Source organism: Ursus americanus, chromosome 12 (genome assembly GCF_024610735.1).
Source record: "Ursus americanus isolate L20-20 chromosome 12, mUrsAme1.1.p, whole genome shotgun sequence".
Classification (NCBI taxonomy): domain Eukaryota; kingdom Metazoa; phylum Chordata; class Mammalia; order Carnivora; family Ursidae; genus Ursus; species Ursus americanus.
The window spans coordinates 41,993,180-42,005,313 of record NC_142138.1 but is presented as its reverse complement, the minus strand read 5'-3'; the positions used below and the strand labels follow the sequence as shown (position 1 = coordinate 42,005,313).

The following is a 12,134-nucleotide window of genomic DNA, read 5'->3' as shown; positions in this document are numbered from 1 at the left end:
AGTTTTCTTTTTTTTTTTTTTTAAGCAGAGGTTTTCTTCTTCTTCTTCTTCTCCTTCTCCTTCTTCTTTTTCAAGCAGAGGTTTTTCATTTTTTCCAGAAAAGTTTTTCCAAAACCTTTTTCAAGGTTTCAAGGAGGCTTGGTGACTGAAAATGCTTTAACTTGGACGTTTTTAACTGAAGGCTCTCTCATCACTCCTTGACCCATGGCAAGCTTGCTTCTACCTATAGCTGATCAGACCACTTTCTCAAAGATCACTACTGACTTCCTAATTGCTAAAAGTCTTTCTTCCTGTCTGTTTTGTTGTTATCACAATTTCTCTTTTTGTGATTGAAGTATAATTCACATACAGGTTATATTAGTTTTAGGTGTACAATGTGATTCAACAATTCTATATATTACTCAGTGCTCGTCGCGGTAAGTGTGCTTTTAATCCCCTTTATCTGTCTCATCCATCCCCCCACCATTTCCCCTCTGTTAACCATCTTCTGTATCCATTCACCCATCGAAGGAAATTTGGGTTGCTTCCATAATTTGGCTACTGTAAATAATGCTGCAATAAACATAGGGGTGCGTATATCTTTTCACTTTATATTTCTTCTGTTATGGCTCCCAAATGCCCATTCTCTTGCTCTTTTTCAGTTTTCCTTCAATTACAGCTATTCTCCCAAGGTTTTTGTTTACATGATCTAATGATCAACTCCATGCATTCCCCAGGCTTAAACTGCCCACTGTACGCTTTACTCCCAAATGTCTCTCATCTGTCCTGACCCTCTCTTGAAGCTCATACCCAGTTCCCAAAGTCTGACACCTGCACATGCGCACACCACGCACCTCATGTATGTTCGAAACCACTATTTTCTAATCGAGTGACTCTCAGAATGTTAATTAGTGTTGTGTAATTTGTCTTAAAGATTCACACATTATTAGTGTCCTAGGGTTGCAATAATAAAGTACCACAAACTGGATGGCTTAAAACAATTCATTCTTTCACAGTTCTGGAGGCTAGAAGTCCAAAATTAAAGTATTGGCAAGACCATGCTCCCTCTGAAGGCTTAGGAAAGAATCCTTCCTTGCCTCTTCCAAGCTTCTAGTGGTTGCCAGTAATTCTTAGCTTCTCTAGGCTTATAGCTGTGTCACCCCAATCTCTGCCTCTGTCATCACACAGCCTTCTTCTCTGTGTCTTTCTCAAAGCCTCCCTCTTCTTACTCTTATAAAGACACCATTCATTGGATATAGCACCCACCCAAATACAGCAATGCCTCATCTTAACTCGATTACATCCACAAAACCTTATTTCCAAATAAGGTCACATTCACAAGTACTGCGGGTCAGAACTTCAACATATCTTTCAGCGGGACACAACTAACCCACTACCTCATGGCAAAATACATTTTGAAAATGTTGGTTTAAGCAAAATCAGACAGATTTCATCACTAAAGAACTCCTCAGAGCTTTAACAGGCTAATGCGAATTGTAGGGGTTTTGTTAACGTTAGATTCAGGTGTGCACCATGACTCGCTATCTGTATATACTGCCAAACGATCACAAGTCAGTCAACATCCATCACCACACATACAGACTTGTTTTCCTTGTGATGAGGAATTTTAAGATTTACTTTCTTAGGAACTTTCAAATAAACAATGGAGTAGTATTCACTATAGTCACCATGCTGTACGTTATATCCCCAGGACTTATTTATTCTATAACTGAAAGTTTGTAGCTTTTCACTCCTTTACCCATTTTGCCTACCAGACACCCCCCACCTTTGGCAACGATCAATCTGTTCTCTATATTTATGAGCTTGGATTTGTGTGTGTTTGTGGCATTTTTTTGGATTCTACCCCTAACTGAGATCATATAGTGTTTTTTTCTGTCTGATTTATTTCATTTAGCATAATGCCCTCAAGTTCCATCCATGCTGTCACAAATGGCAAGATTTCATTCTTTTTTACAGCTGAATAATATTCCATGATGTATATAGGCCACATTTTCTTTATCCCTTCATCCATCAATAAACACTTAGGTTGTCTCCATGTTTTGGCTATTGTAAACAATGCTTCAAAGCACAATGGGGGTGCATTCCAACTGCATTCAAAACAGCTAAATATGCAGGTCCAAAAAAGGAAGGTACTTTTCCAACTGCGACATTCACTCCGAAGCCCATTCATCTCCTTCAGCATCCCAAAGATCAAGCACGTGTTCTGCTCGGCTATCTGATGCTGCGCTCTAGCTGCACTTCCTGGCAGGTCATCATCCTCACCTGGAAGAGCAGTCCTCTAAGCGACCTCTTCTTGATCATGCTCATACTGTGCCAAAGCTGGGTCCGTGCAGCCAAAGCTGCTCTTGCCTCCAGTGGGGCAAGAGCAGACATGGCAACAAACTCCAACTTAGCCTCTCCAGTTAGTTTTCTAGCAAGCCACAGGAAGGGCTTTTCAAAGTTGTAGTTACTTTTGGCAGAAACATCATAGTACTGAAGGTTCATCTTTCAGCAGAAGACAATAGATTTTGCCCTAAATTTCCTGTCCTTAATGTTCACTTTCTTGCCACACAGCACAAAGGAAATGTTCTCACATACTTGAACCAGATCTCTACGCCAGTTAGGCACATTCTCGTAAGTAACCCTTGATGGTGTATCAAACGTGTAGTGGCACACTGGACCGGGATGTAATAGCCATCTCTCAGCCCACCAAATTCCTCCTCATCAGCCGTTCCCCATACATTGAACTTAATAGGTCCTCTGTTGGTATGGAACAGAAGAGGATGGACCTCAAAACCCAAGGTAGCTATGTACTTCTCAAGTTCACCAGTCAGATGACATTTCACAAACGTATTTTCCAGTACTACCATCGCCAACCAATAAATTTTGAACTGAACTTGGGGTTCTCCTTGGGCAGCCATTGCGCTGTTGCTTCCAGAAGTGTCTCTGGCCCATCTGATAGAACAGTATTTCATTCTCTTTGATGAAACTGTAAATGGGGTTTTTTTAAGATTTTATTTATTTATTTATTTGACAGAGAGAGCACAAGTAGGGGGAGCATCAGGCAGAGGGATAGGGAGAAGCAGGCTCCTTGCTGAGCAGGGAGCCCGACTGGGGGCTCAATCCCAGGACCCTGGCATCATGACCTGAGGCGAATGCAGACATTTAACCGACTGAGCCACCCAAGTGCCCCGGGATTGTTTTCTTAATTTGTCTTTCTGATAGTTCATTATTAGCAGGTAGAAATGCAACAGATTTCTCTATATTGTTTTTGTATCCTGCAACTTTACCAAATTCATTTATTAGTTTTCAGTTTTTGGGTGGTGTCTTTAGGGTTTTCTATATATAGTATCATGTCATCTGCAAATAGTGACAGTTTTACTTCTTCTTTTCCAGTTGGGATGCATTTTATTTCTTTTCCTTGCCTAACTGCTCTGGCTAGGACTTCCAATACTATATTAAATGAAACTGGCAAAATCGGGCATCCTTGTCTTGTTTCTAATCTTCAAGGACAAGCTTTCAGCTTTTCCCCATTGAGAATAATGTTAGCTGTGGGCTTGTCATATATGGCCTTTATTATGTTAAGGGTTATTTCCTCAATACCCACTTTGCTGAGAGTTTTTATCATAAATGGATGTTCATCAAATGCTTTTTCTGGATCTATTGAAATGGTTATATGATTCTTACCCTCATTTTGTTAATGTTGTGTATCACGTTGATTGATTTGTAGATGTTGAACCATTTTTGAATCCCTAGAATATATCCTACTTTATCACGGTGTTTGATCCTTTTAAGGTATTGTTGAATTTGGTTTGCTAATATTTTGTTGAGGATTGTCTGTATATATGTTCATCAGGGATATTGGCCTATAATTTTCTTCCCTTGTGGTATGTTTGTCTGGTTTTTGTATCAGAATAATGCTGGTCTCATAAAATGAGCTTGGAATTGTTCCTTCCTCTTCAATTTTTTTAAGGAGTTTGAGAAGATTGGTATTAATTCATCTTTGAATGTTTAGTAAAATTCACTAGTAAAGCTGTCTGGTCTTGGACTTTGTTTGTAGGGAGTTCTTAAATTACTGATTCAATCTCCTTACTATTAATTGACATGTTCAGATTTTCTGTTTCTTCATGATTCAGACTTGAAAGGTATGTTTCTACGGATTTATCCATTTCTTCTAGGTTGTCCAATTTGTTGGCATACAATTGTTCGTAATGGTCTCTTATGATCCTTTGTATTTCTGTGGTATCAATTGTAGCATTTTCTCTTTCATTTCTGATCTTATTTCCTCTCTTTTTCTTGGTGAGTCTAACTAAAGGTTTGTCAATTTTGTTTATCTTTTCAAAGAACCAGCTCTTAAGTTCATTGACATTTTCTATTATTTTCTTAGTCTCTTTCATTTCTTTCTGCTCTGAACTTTATTATTTCCTTCTTTCTACTAACTTTGGGCTTCGTTTTTCTTTATAGTTTTTGAATCTCCAAGAATAGTTATCATATAGGCTATCACATAGAGCTTTTCTCAAACCTATATAACCACAAAGCCCTTTTTGGTATAGAGTCCTTCAGAAGGACAGTGTCCCAACAATAGACTTTGTATGTTCATTTACCAGTGTTTTGCAGATTTTCATGTGTGTATGAATCACCTGGAGATGGTGTACGAGTGCAGATCTTGATTCAGTAGATCTGGGATGGAGGTCTGAGATTCTGCCTTTCTTACAAGCTTCCTAGAGTTGTCAGTGCTACTGATCCTCAAACACACTTTCTAAGCAAGCTTCTAAGCCAAAATCTTTATTTCCACCAATGTTTCTCTTCCTACATTTCCTGTCTTGGTTAATGGTGTCACTATCCGCACAGTCACTCAACTGAAAACTTGGACATCAAATTCCCTTCCCTTCACACCTCCTTCTAACCCCACCTCAAATCCAACTTATTGCCAAGTTCCATTTGTCTCTTGAATCTAGTCCACCATCTCCATCCCCATCATCTTTGTTCAGGACTTTAGTATCTTTCCATGGACTATGAGTAACCTCTAACATTTCTTCATGTCTTTGATCTTTTCTCTCCAAACTGTTGCCAGACACAGACTTAATGAGGTCAGTCCCTCACTTTAAAATTGACACTGCTGTCCCACAGCCCACCAAATAAAACCCCAACTGCTCAGCATTGAGACAGTCTAGGTCCTGCAAAATCTGATCTTAGGAAATTGTGGAGCTTTATTTCCACTACCAGTTCATGACACAACAAGTGCTGTGATCACATTAGGTCACTCACCTCCCCAGAACACACCACGCATGTTCCCATCTCTGGACCTTTGTTCAAGCTCTTCGCTAGCCAGTATTGTCTTTCTCCTACCTTCTCCACCTAGAGGAATACTCTCATTCTTCCTAGTCTAAATATAATCTCCGTTGTTAAATGTCCCCCAATTATAATTAATTTTTACCTCCTTTACATTCTCAAAGATTTTTTAATAATTTTGCTTATAGTTTCTTTAATGTTGCCCTATAACCATTTGTACATGTGTTGTTCTGGCTAGCTCCTTAAGGGCAGTGATCATGCATGGCACATAATAGATGTTTATTTATTCCTTTATCCATTTTTTTTTAATGCCATATATATGTAATAAATGAGTAAGCAAATGAGCATACTGGGTGGAGGAGAGTCAAACTGCTATGAATTCTTTTCAAAGTAAGGTTGACTCTTAAATAATGTGGGGGCTAGGATTGCCAACACCCTACACAGTCAAAAATCCATGTATAACTTTTTACTCCCCCCAAACTTAACTACTACTAGCATACTGTTGGAGCCTTACCAATAACATAATCAACTAACATGTTTTTTACATTATATGTATTAAATGTGGTATTCTTAAAATGTTAGAGAAAAGAAAATATTGTTAAGAAAATCATAAGGAAGAGAAAATACATTTATAGGACTGTACTGTATTTCTAAAAAAAAGAAGAATATACAGACAGTTCAAATCCATGTTGTCCAAGGGTCACCTATATAGGCAACAGACCACCTGAATAAAATGCAGATTACCAAAAGCCAATCCTAGTCCTACTGAATCAGAATTTTGAGGCGACGGGACCATAGAATCTGAATTTTAGCAAGAAATCCAAGTGATTTTTTATTCAGTCTAATGTGTGAGAACCACTGCCTATAATTTAAAAGTAAACAGTCCATTGGTACCAACTTGTGCTCCTAAGGATTTAAAAATATTTGAGATAAAAATTCTCCTGTCAGGGCGCCTGGATGGCTCAGTTGGTTGAGCATCAGACTCTTGGTTTCAACTTGGGTCATAATCTCAGGGTCATGGGATCGAGCCCCTCATAGGGCTCCACCCTCAGCAAATAGTCTGCTTGAGATTCTCCATCTCCCTCTTCCTCTGCCCCTCCCCCCGTCAAATAAATAAGTCATAAAAACAATTCTCCTGGTCAAAGTTGAAAACTCTGTAAAGCAATAAAAAAAGTTAAGATCTATATTTAACGTCAATAAAGAACAAAATAATATAAAGATCTGTGAAGTCTTTTGAGCAAAAAACTTGCTATTGAGCTCATGATAGTTCTTTTTAACATTTTCTGGCCAATGACAATTTAAAGCATGTACATGCTAATTATTTCAGTAAAGCTAGGCTATTCCAGTTGCCACATTTTTCTGAGGCACAAGAATTGTTTTTAAATTCTCCCTTTTTTCTCTGCAGTATTTAAAAGCAACTGATTCCTAAATTACAACTGAGATCACCTACTCTTTGTTACTGGGGATCCACACAAAACTGAAGGCCATCTTTATGAATATAGAGCTAAATGAAAGTTAAATTTGTCACATTCTTTACCATGCTGCACACTTTCAGAGTTTCATTTAAAAAAAAAAAAATCCACATAATTAGTTTAGCTTTACCAGGAAAAAAATTTTTTTTTGAATGACAAGGTCAGGCTCCTGACCTTTCAGTAAATTAGAGAAGATTGCCATAAATTGCACAATATAATGAAACACCAATTTGCATATTTGCTGCTATATTAAAAGGGATCAGTTTTAGCTCACAAAGCAGAACAAACAAAAACATGCATTTTAATAACTCAAATTACTCCCAGGAAGTGACCCTCAGTAGAAAGCCTGATTATCACTACTTAATTAGAAGCCTTGGAAATCTAAATCCTCCTTTAAATCCTATTCTGGGTACAGTGAAAGATGAAGCCATGAGTTTTGTCTAAGATTCAATATTTACTCTTTACTAATATGTTTGCTGGAGAGACTTCCCAAGCATTATAAAGACATGCAAGAAAAAATTTAATATTCAAAGAAAGAGTGCACAAAACCTGTGTTGGCTTGCAGGTGCAAAGCAATTAACAAGCTGGCATTTACAGTACTTTTAATTAATTAATTAAAAATGCAAAGCTGACTTTCATTTCTTTAAATGTTTGAACACTTTATCCATCAATAATAAAGCACTCCATGCTGCTGCGCAACAGCAGCTGGTAAATGAAAAAAGTTAGTGCAATGTTAAAGTAAGTGGAGAGAGATCGGGAATTTGCTAGAGCATCTCCATCTCTTCCTTTCCCCCTAGCCCGCCCCCTCCAAGGATATTCTGAAACTTAGTGTCAACTGAGAGGGGAAACGGCCTTTTGGCTACTCTGAGTCATAGACTGACAGTGACAATATTTGATGTGACGTGGTAACCTTGAATGGGAATGAAAACAACAAGGCTTGTTACAATTATGCTCCCCATTAAGGACCCGCCGCTCTGTTTCCTTCGGGGAGCAGGGTTGTTTGGAATTGAGGCTACGTACCTCCCTCTTATTTATAAAGGTTAAAAACATAATTAACAGAAGGAATTTCAATAATTTGCAAAAGGAGTGGGTAATGGCTTCTAATGGAATGCTGCTGTGACTAATTTTACTGCTGGACGCTGTTCCAACAACGACTTTACTGGTCCCCGTGAACACATTTTTGGCCAGTACATATTTAAAAACAACACCATTAATGGACTTTAATTAAAACATAAATACTACAGTGCTACCTCGGTAGGCATTCACTCAGCTGGAACTAACTGTATTTGCTTAATCTACAATTTTAGATGTATTAGCAAAAATAAATGTTGGTGAATGTAAGAGCCTGATTACATATCTTGGGTAAATTGGTGATAATGAGTCAAGAGACTTTGTGTTCATTCACATATATTAGAATAGAATCATTATGAAATTAAAGCTAAGATTAATCCTGCTAATGACACCACAGAGCATCTGGGAATAAGATAACCCAGATGTCAGATTCACTGTGCTGCTGTGCTGCTATTTGATAGAGTAACCCTTGAAGTGTTCTTCTAAGGCAGATAGCTGCTACCCCCCCAGTCCCAGCACTTGAAATGCAAATGAGTGACAAGATAGTCTAATAATGAGAGCAGATTCTAGCAGTAAAGAAAATGAATAAATTAAAAAAAAACAACCCTCTGCACCACTGATAAGAACAAGCAGCAGGCACCCTGATGTCCTCAATTAGGGTGGATGACATCTGCCGAGCATTTCTCTCTAATAAAGCCCTCACTCGGTATTCCAAAGCACACGATTCTAACACTGTTAACATTTTAATGTCCTGGGCGTGCGTGGTAACATTAATTACAAGATGATTTGGATGACTTCTGAATCTCTTTTATGTCTTCCGCAGAAGAGAACACAGCGTTGCAGCTTTGATATCATAAATAAAATGGGGACGCCTGCCAAGCATGAAAGGTATCCTGAAGTCACTTGCGTCGGCTGTGTTGTCCTGAACCTCCGTAGCCAGGCAAAGAGAATCCTCTGGGCATTTACAGAGGGTCAGTAGCTATGCATTTTAGGGGGAGGCTGTGTGGCTCTCAAGGATTTTTTTTCCTTTATGCTAAAGGTGAACATTTTTGTTGCTGTTTTTAATTCCTAATGAGCTTAAAGTCCAATTAATATTTTTCTAAGCACAGTTTGCCTTCCTAATAGCTATTTTCATGAGCTTTGGCAAATGTCACCAGGGCTTTCTTGTTTGCTGGCTGGAAGATGGGGGCAGTTTCGCCCCTTATTCAACAGACTACCAAACACAAAGCCCTGGTGCTACAGGGGACCCCAGGTGGAGGGGGAGGTTGAGGGGCACAAGAGAAAAGAAATTTGTTGGTTCTCCTACTACATAACTGGCACTATAGCACCATCGTTCTTAAGAAAATACTATTGTTTTCTCTATTACATGGGGAGGAAACTGGGTCAGAGAGAGATCATGTAATTTGTTTGCAAGTTATTAAACATGAAATAAGGAGCAGAATCAGGATTCGAACCTGTGTCTGAGTGAGCTTAACATCCATGATGCCCCTGTCCCTCTTCACTGACCCCATGGCAGTCACTAGGGCTGTTCCCAGAGGCTCCGGGTCTCATCCTTTGGGGCACATGATAAGGTTAGGTTTCCTTGCCTTCCTTTCATAGCTGTGTAGACTTCTTTGACCCATGATATGCAAACAGAAGCTTCAAAAATCATGTGTGGTTCACCCGGTCCCCCCTTCCCCATGAGGAGTCATGGATGTCTCTCAGCCTGGATCTGAGGATGACTTGGAGCAGAGCCCACAGCCAACCTATAATGGACGTGAAGAATGAGCAAGAAATAAATGTTATTTAAGCCCCTGAGACTGTGAAAGTATTGGTTACTGCTGCGTAACCTAGCGTATCCTGACAAATATAATACTAAACATGTACAAACCTGTAAAACCCCAAGTGACCTGAGGAATGGATGAAGAAGGGTGGAAAAAATAAAAGTGAGGAGAGATGTGGCTGAAAAGGTGGCCCAAGAACTGTAAGACCTGGGAGGAAAAGATTGCAACATCGTTAATCCTAATGGGTTCCTCTTATATGTGCGAATGGCTCCCCCTAGAGTTTTGCAGTGCCCAACCTGGACCGTCATGAGCAGGGGCCCTGCCATTTCTAGCCCTGCTACTTTGAGAACGTGGCTCCCCACTTTTTTTTTTACAGATTAAACCGGATTTGCAGGGTGTGCTGGGTATAGAATTCACATTCAGTCAACGAACACGTGCCTAGCCCGAAAAAGGAGCTTGCTCACTCAAAACATCGGGAACAATTCATCAGCACATTTATTAGGACACTTGTCAATGGATCGAAATTAATCGTGATGGCACATTACTGTCACCAGATGCATACAACAAAAGAATGTTATACAGTCACAGAGATGTATAGCCAAACATGAAGGGAAGAAGAGAGAAGACGCTTTTGGCTTTTCATAATTAACTCGCTGTGGTACTGATTTACCGCTACAACAGAAGGGTTGTCTGAGGGGAGAGAAAATGAGCACAGCGATGAGGCAATGTCTGTGAGAATCCAGCTCCTTTTCTCTCTTGTATCTCTTTCCTACCTCTGTTTGGACCACTTCCATGAAATATCTTAATTCTCTATGCCAACTCAACCCTACTCAAAAGGCCTGCAGTTTGCCAAAATGACAACTGACCAGTAGGTTCAAAGTCCCCAGCCACCAATCAAAAGTTCTCCAGGGTATCACCCAAGGTTCCAGAGCTAGTGAACTGGGTAGCACACTTAGAGAACTTAAGTAGTAGAACTTTCTGGAACAGAGGCAGAATGGATCTCAAGCAGACAAACCACACAAAGCTGCAGGTCCCCTCCCTCACTATCCCTGTGGCACCGTCCAATGGCTGCATTCCTCTGGGGAGGATTAGAGAGGATTCTCGATGAGTGAATCAGCCCCTGGTATCTGGTAGTCCCAAGTTTTGCCTGTCTACTTCCACTCACAAGAATGTTGGTTAGCAAGAGTGAGAATGTCTAAGCTCTTACCTTGATTAGGACTCTAAAACCACGTGTGTAAAGCACCTCAATTTCTTCTAAAGATGTAGGAATAAGGTACATCCACATTCATACTCCAACACAGCAACTCTTCAATGAAAGGGATTCAGTCCCAACGTTTATGTTCTAGAAAGTGAGGTAACCCGATACAAATACTCGCGAAGCCTACTCCCTATATCACCATGAACTTTCCCTGCGTTGTGCCTTAGCCTGGGCCACCTCCTTACCAAGAATGCCTTCCACTGGGAGTCGGTGAATACCTACTCGTCCTTCAAGATACAACTCAAGGGTGCTTCTAAAGCCTTCTCAGACCCACTCAACCAGAGGTGTGCACACCCTCCTTTGCCCCACATCTCTCTCACACCACAGAACTCTCTCTCCTGTTGTAATAATGTCACACGTCTCCTTCTCCACTGGACTGCAAGGCCCCTGGGGGGCAAGGTGGGGTGGTCTCCCCAGCCCCCAGCAGGATGCCTGCCACACAGGAGGCACTCGGTACCTACTTACTGAATATGGACAGTGGGAGGCAGATTTAAGATGCTGGGCTATCTTGGAAGATAAATAATACCCTATATTTTCTTATTGGGTGCTTAAGGCCTGGCTCAGCTATTGCTGCCGACAGACATATAGTACTTTTTATCTCCCCTTCCTAAGGCTTTGGCCTCACCTTTGTACCTTCCCAGATACTTTTTTAGTTTTTTAATAAGGTATCCTTAGACGAGCCTCATCCAATTAGCATTATTTTGTGCCCGGCTGTGATAAGATAACTGGAAAATCAATGAAAACAAAGGCTGAACGGCCTGAGTTCTCATGACTGAGTGGGCTCCTAGGTGTCTTTTACACAGAATAATTTATGGAAGCCTCCTTTAAGTACAAGCATTTCCATCTGTTTCACCTTCACTCTTGAGGGGAAATGAAATCGGAAGATATTTAGTCTGTTTCCAACCTAATATTTTTAACCTCTTCTTCTCAGCATTTGGAACTCTCGGTACCACATCTTTGAACAATATCTCAGGGGGAGAAGCTGTGTCTTGTCAACTTGGTGCCAGGCAGCGTGCTAGGGACTTCATGGCTCAGTGAGCTTAGTCTAGTCGGGGAGAAGACAGAAGACGCATTTTAAAAATAAATGCTAAATGGAGATACAATCAGTGCCTGGGTGAAAAAACAGAAGGGCAGAGTTGAGGGGACATTTCCACTCAGCCACAAGGAGGACGGAGGAGGAAAGACCGGGCAGACAAGGAAGGGAAAAGAAGAACAAGAGAGTGCAGAAGGAGTCAAGGTGACATGCCACACGTGGAGCTGTGGAAGCCGAGGCTGTGGCGTGAGTTGAGGCAGGAAAGC

General features: G+C 40.4%; 1 pseudogene; it reads right to left on the bottom strand.

Moving 5' to 3' along the window:
* Nucleotides 1–1,102: 1,102 nt before the first annotated feature.
* Nucleotides 1,103–2,900, bottom strand: LOC123794896 (GTP-binding nuclear protein Ran pseudogene; annotated as a pseudogene).
* Between the last annotated feature and the right edge of the window lie 9,234 nt (nucleotides 2,901–12,134).